Source organism: Camellia sinensis, chromosome 4 (genome assembly GCF_055761805.1).
Source record: "Camellia sinensis isolate YWXY chromosome 4, ASM5576180v1, whole genome shotgun sequence".
Lineage (NCBI taxonomy): Eukaryota > Viridiplantae > Streptophyta > Magnoliopsida > Ericales > Theaceae > Camellia > Camellia sinensis.
Window position 1 is genome coordinate 184,707,088 of NC_138964.1, and position 9,385 is coordinate 184,716,472.

Here is a 9,385-nt window from a genome sequence, read left to right on the forward strand (position 1 = left end):
GATAATACAACTACAACATATTTATATTTAATTTTTTTAATAAATTTTATATAATTTCTATTTCTACATATTTTTATTTCACTACAAAAAAATTGCTTTTTTGCGACGGTAAAACGCCGACGCAAATACCTCAAACGCCGTCTTAAAAGGTTTTTTGCGACGGTAAATGGCTTTTTGCGACGGCAAGTGGGGGGTCGCAACAAAGGGGGTTGCAAAAGGGTTTTTTTGCGACGGTAAAGTGCCTTTTTTGCGACGAAAAAATTCTGTCGCAAATAACGCGTGAAAATCTGAGTTTTTTTGAGACATCACTGTGTTGCAGTCGCTAAAAAGGTCTTTTGCGACTACAAAAATACCGTCGCTAAAGGCGTTACGTTTCAACAAAAAATTACTTTTTTGCGACGGCAAAACGCCGTCGCTATAGGTATAAGGCATTTTATAAACATCACTGATACTTATAGTGACGTTTTCATAAATGCCGGTATACTATTAAATCTGCTTAAATAATTATGTCAAATTGATGACGTCACAAGATATAGTGGCGTTTTCAACAAAAACGCCACCTTTTTACTTAATTTCATAATTTAATTAATATAAAATATGCTCTGAGTTGGTTATTTACATTCCATTCACAAAAACATCATAACAGAAAATAAAAATTGATAAAACCATCAAATTCAATATTTTACAAAGAACAATTAAACTGTACATGTTCATAAAAGCATATTTAAATTATAAAATTCACCCCAATCCTAAAAAAAAATAAAATAATAAAATAAAATCTGAAATTCACCAATAAGCACACCTGGATATTTAAATGCTCTTACAAAAAATAAAAAATTTCCAACAAGATTTCAATTTTGGGCCTATTTCAAAAATCAAGCTGCAAATTCCTTACTTCTAGAATCAGATCTTCCCCTCGGCAAAATTTATCCTTTTGACCTACAAATAAATAGATAACAGTTGCAAATTATAATCTTTTTGAAGAAAATCTAGAACAAAGCAATAAATACTATCAAAATCATTAAGAGATAAAAGCTAATACATAAATCCCCATGATAGTGATAGAGCAAAGATAAGAACTAGGATTCACAATGTACAAAGTTCATATGCCAGAAAAGAACTGTGTTAGTGACAGACTTTGTAATATTTGACAAATTTCAAATGTCCTCCAATCATATTCAAATACGTGTATGCTTAAATATCATTTGTATTGCACTATGCAATGCTTGTTGAAACTTAAATATGAATAACTAGTTTGTAGCTTCAAGCCCTAGAATTTGATTTACTCGTAAGAACACTTAATCTTGCCTCTTCCACCACCCCTTTTTTTTTTTCTTTTAATGAGTGCCGCTTCCATCATCTATTAGCTTCCATCATCTATTAGTAGGTGTTCCACACATTTCAACTATTTAAACACCAGTAATGAAGACAATGAAGACTGTGGAAAGAACACTTACATTGTCATCAGGAACAACTGCATATCTCTCAATTGGAGAAACCAAAGCTTTCCCTGCTCACGAATAATAATAATAATAATAATAATAATAATAATAATAATAATTTAGGAAAGTGGTCTTCACATCCATTTGATGGATCTCAAGCTTGTAGACGGAAGCTAGGGCAATTAATACTCTAATGGTTGAGATTCTCGCCACTGGAGCATATGTATCGAAATAATCAATACCTTCTTTTTGAGAAAAACCCTTAGCAACCAATCTTGCTTATTTGAAAATTAAATAAAAAGGAAGTTGAATAGAAAAGGAAATTGAATAAAAATGAAAGTTGAATAAAAATAAAAACGGCAGTTCATTCAAGAAACCACTATACCTTAACGATTTATTTGGAAATTAAATAAAAATGAAGTTGAATAGAAAAGGAAATGGAATAAAAATTGAAGTTGTAATAAACTCTTAACTTGAGTTGCTTAAAAAACAAATATAGACAGAGAAAGGGAAGTCACACACCTGTACATGGGTCAAGTTTTGAAGATTCTATCTGTTGTCCACTAGATCCATCCGCACTCAGAGATTCTATCATCTTTGGAATGTTTCTACAAATTTTCGAGGAAAAAAAAATCTAGAAGTTTATGAGTTACACAAGAGTATGCCATAATTGAGAAGGCATATGATGTTCAACTACAAAGCACAGAAACAGACACACAACACGACATTGAAAAAATGCAGGACACAGACCGTGTGGAAAACGTGCAAAATATATAATTTTAAAATTTATCGTACGTCACATAAACAAATATTTATTTAAAAAATTTAAAAATTACAACATAACATGAATTCCTAAAGTTTAAAGGATGAGGGATTAATAGGCGTAAATATACATTGTTTTTCTTTTATCATTGTATTTTAAGTTATTTTGTTCAAACTATATTGTGTTTCATGTGTCTAAATGACAGACTTATGTGTTCCCAGAGTGTCCAAAACATGTCCGGTTCTCAAAAAAATAATAGGACACGCTTGGACGAATGTCCGACATGAACACACCTTAGAAGTGTCTTCACTTCTTAGGTGTTCAGTCCCACAAAACAAAACAAAACAAAAAAAAAAAAAAAAAAAAAACAAGTAAACTCAAATAAATATGAACAAGTAGACCATTCTACAATATACAACCTTATGCTAGAAAACAATTAAAAGGAAATAAAATGGGCAACTTAAAACTATTTAATAGCCCTGGGTACCAGTTCAGAGGCATTCCATGCCCAAAGCCAAATACAAAGTATCATATGAAACTCATAATGTCAAAATATTGGGCCAGTCCAAAAGCTATTACCGGTCAACTAACTCCCCATGCCCAAGCTGTCCATTTGTACCTCTTCCCCAAGAAAATACATTTTGTCTTTCAGTAAAAACAAGTGTATGCCTCCACCGACATGAGATCTGAACTACTTTCTGCAAGTGAAAAACCAAACCAGCAAAAGATAGTGATAATTAAAAAAGACCCCATATAAGAAATCAAAACCAGCAATATTCTCCTTTAACTAAACATTAAAGCCAATGGACCAAGTAATATAATACGGGAACCCCTTTGGTACACACCCCATATAGGGTGTGTATCATATGCACCTCCTTTAACTAAACATTTACGTACTGATGCTCTTTTATTAAGTAAATTCCTTTAAAAATTTCAAAATCTCTGTCAACCACACAGTAACTAAACGCTTCACAAGTTAGAATACATCAACCGAACTCTATTGACTCATTAAACAGTACCTTGTCACCAAGAAGGCAGAGAAAGAGAACAGAGTATTGAGATCTCTAAACAACAAATTCAAGCAGATAAAGAATACAACAAATTCCATATTCTTATTCTTTTCACTAGATTTTCTTGTCTAAAGAAAAGAACATAAAGGAACTGATACCAAATTAGGAAATCATAATCAACTCCATGAAAACTGAAAAGGTTACCTGTGAAATAAAATTTTCACGCAAGGCTTCCAGCCTATGAGGTATGAGGTGGTCTTCAAAATCTCCATGTCCTAATTGACCATACTTACTCCACCCATAAGTGTATAAACCACCAGAAGATGAGATAGATATTGTATGCCTCCATCCACAGGCAACCAGAACCATCTTCTCTGCCTGGAACTTGGAAATATTACAACTTGATATTTGAAGTAAACAAGTTTGAGAGAGACAGAGATAAAACACAGAACAAATTATAAAGCATTAACAAAGTAATTGGAAACAGCTTCTGCTAAAATTGCCTATTATGGAAACACAAGACTGTTCTACAAAGTTAATAGAGGAAAATACAGAAGGATTTTTTTTTCCTTAATCATACAGTTCCCAAAATGCTAGCTTTCTAGCATTTTTGGCTTAACTAATGGCATTTTTAAGTGGCTAAAGTTGGATTTTTGGTGGGTAATGGACATGCCAAATGACCTAGTGCTGTTTTTTAGAAAAATGGATTTATAAGAGCAGCAAGTTTGAGTAAAAATTGGTTAAAAGCTTGATGGGAGCTCCAATAGCTTTTCATCAAATAAAACCAAATATTTTTATCTACCTCTTTAGTGGTTATTACTCAAGCAAATGATAAACTATGCAAGGCTCTAATTTGAAAGGAAAAGAAAACAAAATGAAGATCAGTTACCTTAATAACTTTTCTGATGCAAGCCTAGCCATGTCGATCCTCAAATCATTAATGATCTCCCAATCTTGCTCCAATCAACAACAACACTCATTTCAAACTTAGGAAGTGTAGAAATGAATACACAGAGAATGGAGATGTAAACTAGTCAAACTAAAAATTGGTTAAATGGGGAGATGCAAAAGAAACTAAACAAACAAACAACAAATGAGACTTGTTCAACTGAAAAACTTCAACCAAATAATACTCAACTTTTAGAGCGGACGGCATTTTGTGAGACGGATCAGAGGAGAAACCGAAATAAAAAATCTAAACTTCAATTATGTAGATCAGATCGTCAAGGAAACACAAGGTTTCCAATGGAATTCCTATATATAGAGCGGGTTGGCGATTACAGATGCGAAGAACCAAAAACAAGAAGAAGAAGAAGAAGAAGAAGAAGAAAAAGAAGAAGAAGAAGAAGAGATGAGAACGTGAATTATGAATACGATTACAGAGAGATACAGAGAGAGCAGAGAGAGGGTGCTTTCCTCCTTGTGATATGGAAGGGGAGAGAGTAATCTGACGGTGCGCATACATTTCAGGTTTCTGATGTGAGAGCAGTAGAGGGAAAGCCAACGGAGTGAGAAACAAAAGAGTGAGGCTCCTTAACCCCGTCACTCGACACCATCGTCCGCCGTGCTCACAGTCGGAAGAGAGACAGAGATGGGGATTATTGGTTCAAAAATTAGGGATTTGAGATTTGGGGATTTTTGGTTGGGGGGGGGGAAACGAGCGGGAATGGAAAGGGGGGGAATGGAAATTTTTTTGGAATTTTTTATTTTTATTTTCATTACAAATGAATATTTAAATAATAAAACAATTCTTTTTTTTTTCGCAACGGGGGATTTGCTAAAAAAATTATTTTTTATTAAAATAATTTTTTTTATAGTTAATGAATTTTTTTTTTCCCATTTAGTAATGTTGAAAATTTATTTTATTCATATATATTTTAATGAATAAAAAATTATTATTTTTTTTTTATTTGGTAGAAGTAGGGATAATATTTTCTATTAAAATAAAGTTAATTTTTTGTGGTCAATGAAAAATATTTTTTTGCGACCCTTTTTTTTTTGTTACTAAAAATCAAGAACTAATTTTTTGTGGTAGAGGATAAGAAGTGGCAATAGTGGTGAAAGTGGTGGATAAGAGGTGATAGTGGTGGTGGTAGTGATGGTGAAGGAGATAAGTGGTGAAGTTGTGGTAGTGGTAGAGGAGATAGAATAGCGGTGGTAGAGGAGAGGTAATGGTAGTAGTAGTGGTGGTAATGGAATGATAACGATGGCGGTAGTAATGATAGTTGTAGAGGTGGAGTGACAACAGTGGTAGTAGTGGAATGGCATTTGTAGTAGTGGTGAATGTGGTAGAGAAGACGGGTGGTGAGAGAGAGATGAGTGAGAGACAGATAGAAAAGAGAGATAGAGAGAGAGAGAGAGAGAGAGAGAGAAACAGACAGAGACAAAGTGATGAGCGAGAGAGAGACAAAGTGGTCGCTAAAAGTGCATTTTCTTATAGTGGAAAGCTCGGTAAATAGAGAAGAAATGAGGGAGGGAGTGAGCAAGGTGAACACAATGGGGGAGAGAGACAAACAGACAGACAGACACATAGAGAGAAAGTGAGAGAGAGAGAAGAGCGAGAGACAGACAAACAGACACAGAGAGAGAAAGAGAGAGAGAGAAGAGTGATAAGTGAGAGAGAGACAAAGAGAGAAAGAGATATAGAGAGAGAGAGACAGGGAGAAAGAGATAGAGAGAGACAGAGAAAAATAGAGAAAGAGAGATGAGAGAGATAGAGAGAAAATAGATGAGCGAGAGACAAAGAGAGAAAGAGAAAGAGAAAGAGATAGAGATAGAGACAGAGACAGAGACAGACAAACAGAGAAGAGTGATAAGTGAGAGAGAGAAGAGAGGTAATATTTTGTGGTAGGGGAGAGGAAGCGGCAGTAGTGGTGAAGGTGGTGGATAAGAGATGATGGTGGTGGTGGTGGTGGTGGTGATGATGGCGAAGGAGATTAGTGGTGAAGTTGTGGTAGTGGTAGAGTAGATGGAGTGGCAAGGGTGAAGAGAAGTAATGGTAGTAGTAGTAGTGGCAATAGTGGTAGTAGTGGTAGTGGAGTGGTGGCGGTGGTAGTAGTAATGGTAGTCGTAGAGGTGAAATGGCGACCGTGGTAGTAGTGGTGGTAGTGAAATGACATTTGCAGTAGTAGTGAAGGCGGTAGAGGAGATGGGTGGTGAGAGAGAGAGATGAGTGAGAGACAAATAGAGGAGAGAAAGAGAGAAACAGAGACAGAGTGGTGAGCGAAAGAGAGACAAAGTGGTCGCTAAAAGTGTATTTTCTTATAGTGGATCGATAAATCCAGAAGGAGCTCGATAAATAGAGAAGATGAGAGTAAAAGAGTGAGCAAGGCGAACATAGTGAGAGAGAAATAGACAAATAGACAAGTAGACAGAGAGAGAGAGAGAAGAGTGATGAGTGAGTGAGAGACAGGGAGAGAGAGAGATAGACATAAAAAGAAATAGAGAGAGAGAGAGAGATAGATGGAGAGAACGAAAAAGAGAGAGAAACAAGAGATGAACGAGAGATAGACAAAAAAGAGAGAGAAATAGAGCAAAAAGAGATGAGCGAGAGAGAGACACAGAAAAAGAGAGAGACAGAGAGATAAGAGAAATAAGCGAGAGAGATAGAGAGAGATAGAACGATAAGAGAGAGAGAAAAAAAGAAAAGAAATGAGAGAGATAGAGAGAAGAGAGATGAGGGAGAGAGACAGAGAGAGAAAACAGATGAGAGAGATAGAGAGAAAAGAGATAGACGAGAGACACAGAGAGAAAATGAGAGAGAGAAACAGACAGACAGAGAAAGAAGAGTGATGAGTGAAAGAGATAAAGAGAAGAGAGAGAGATAGAGACAGAGAGACATGAAGATGAAAAAATGAATGAAAAGAGAAATGTTATATTAAAAGAGTAAGACGACATTGTTTTTTTTAATTTTTTTTGCGACAGAAAAATTCTGTTGAATTTATTCAAACCATTTTGTGACTGTATATATATGAAGTTGTCTCAAAACCACAATCACTATGCTAGGTTAGAGTTTTCCAAAAACTCTTTTGAGAAAATTATACTTTATTGTTTTCCGTGTTATATTGTTTTTACTGATTTTTTTTAATATTTTAAGTATTTTTTTTAATTTTTAGACACACCTAACATAAATACACCTAAAAATTAAAAAAATTGTAAAAAAAATCTTTTAAAAATTCACTAAATACCAAAAATACAATATTTCAATACATTTTTTTTTGTATTTTTATATATTTATTAATTTTAAAAAAAAATTCATAAATTTTTTTTTAGATACATCTAAGGAAGGTGCATCTAAAAAAAAATTTAAATTTTAAAAATATTCACTAAAAAAAAAAAACACAAAAGTCACTTTTTGCGACGGCAGAAAATGCCGTCTCAAAAAAGCAGAGTATTTGCAACGACACCATTTGCCGTCGCAAATACTTTCATTTTTTGAGACGGCAAATGGTGCTGTCGCAAATACTCTGCTTTTTTGAGACGGCATTTTTTGCCGTCGCAAATAGTTCCGTTTCATAAACTCACTTTTCTTGTAGTGTTTTTAAAATAAATATTTAAAAAATTAAATAGTTAGAATTACTTTTAATTTTATGTTAATAATTCTTCTTCTAATTTAACTATTATTTTTAATATAAAAATGAGTATTTATTTTATTATTTTATAGTTTAATATATATCATACAAAATTATTATATGATAATTATATTTTTATAATACGATAGAATTAAAATTATCAAAATACATAAATAATTTAACTAAAATTAATATGTATAAGTATTACATGTTTGCAAATGGTGGTGTGAGATTACCCTCAAAAAAAAATAAAAAAAATAAAATAAAAATAAAAATAAAAAGGGCGGTGTGAGAATGAGAGGTAGAGGGTCTGCAGAGATGACTGACGGGTTTTACAAAGTCAAACGTGTTTCTTGAGTCATTTATCAAAACTTTCCGATGTCCCATAAAAAAATTGAGTTAATTATAAAACAATAATGTCATTTGATGGGAAAAAAAAGAAAAGAAAAGAAAACAATAATGTCATCTTTAAATAATAATAAAATTATTTCAAATATGAGTGAGTGGTTTTAAACAATGAGAAATAATATTGGAGCGCATAAATATGTATTAATATATGGGGTATTTATATTTCAATTAGTCCGGTCGTTTTGGAAAGTAGGAAATAAGTCAATTTATTAATTTATTGGTTTGAATCACATCATTTTTTTAAAATTTTTTTACACTTTTTTAAAAAAAATAAAAAAGCCAATAAGTTGGCTTATTTTAGATATTTGATCTACCAAATCTTAATTCTCATATTTAAAGTATTTTATGGATAATTTTACCCTTATAAATATTTTTTGAATTCTTAATAAATTGGTAATGTAAACATTCAAATTAAATAAATTTGACAGTGCGAATGTTCATATCATGAAACATTCGTACTGTCAATATGAACATTAATGCAAGCTTCACACTATTATTATTAGAAATATTTTGGTAACTATGTAACTCATAAGACTTATTGGAATATAAAAAAATTATTTAGATTAAGTGAAACATAAGTAGGTAAAGAGAGATTTATGAATAAATGTCCACAATTATAGGGTAACATATATCATTAAAATATAGGATTAATAATACGGTAAATTATAAATATATTTTTTGAGTTTTTCTTAAAATACAAATTATTTTTTTTAATTTTAAAAATTATATTATGTCCTTTCAAATTTTTAATCACATAATAAATGACATTTTTATTAATAAATACATGAAAGTACAAGTGACTTGTGTATTAATTTATACAAAAAAATGTTATACTTTTATAATTATAAGATAAATTATAAATATATATATTTTTAATTTTTAATCGCATAACAAATAATCTCTTCTATTAATAAATTATTAAATCAATTAATAATTTTTAATAATGACATGAATATATTTCAATTAATAATTCTGCTTTTTATTGTTGTATAAAAGAGTAATTAGGAATTTTATTTTTCTTTAATTCTGTTAAATAAAAAATTTTGACAATGGAGTATTTGTAATTTCTAAAACAACAGAGAACCATTTATATTTTAAACAAATCTCAAAAGGTGTATTTATAATTTACCCTTAATTATATTTTTTATTATTAAATATGATATTAATGTCACATTGGTTATTATTGTTTAA

The 9,385-nt window shown here is 31.7% G+C and overlaps 1 long non-coding RNA gene across 1 annotated transcript; it reads right to left on the minus strand.

Annotated features, from left to right (window-relative positions):
• Positions 1–559: 559 nt before the first annotated feature.
• Positions 560–2,051, minus strand: LOC114310998 (uncharacterized). The gene is made up of 3 exons (XR_014365799.1): positions 1,965–2,051; positions 1,458–1,510; positions 560–939 (listed from the first exon to the last, which is right to left on the minus strand). It is a non-coding gene; the product is annotated as an uncharacterized LOC114310998 (long non-coding RNA).
• Between the last annotated feature and the right edge of the window lie 7,334 nt (positions 2,052–9,385).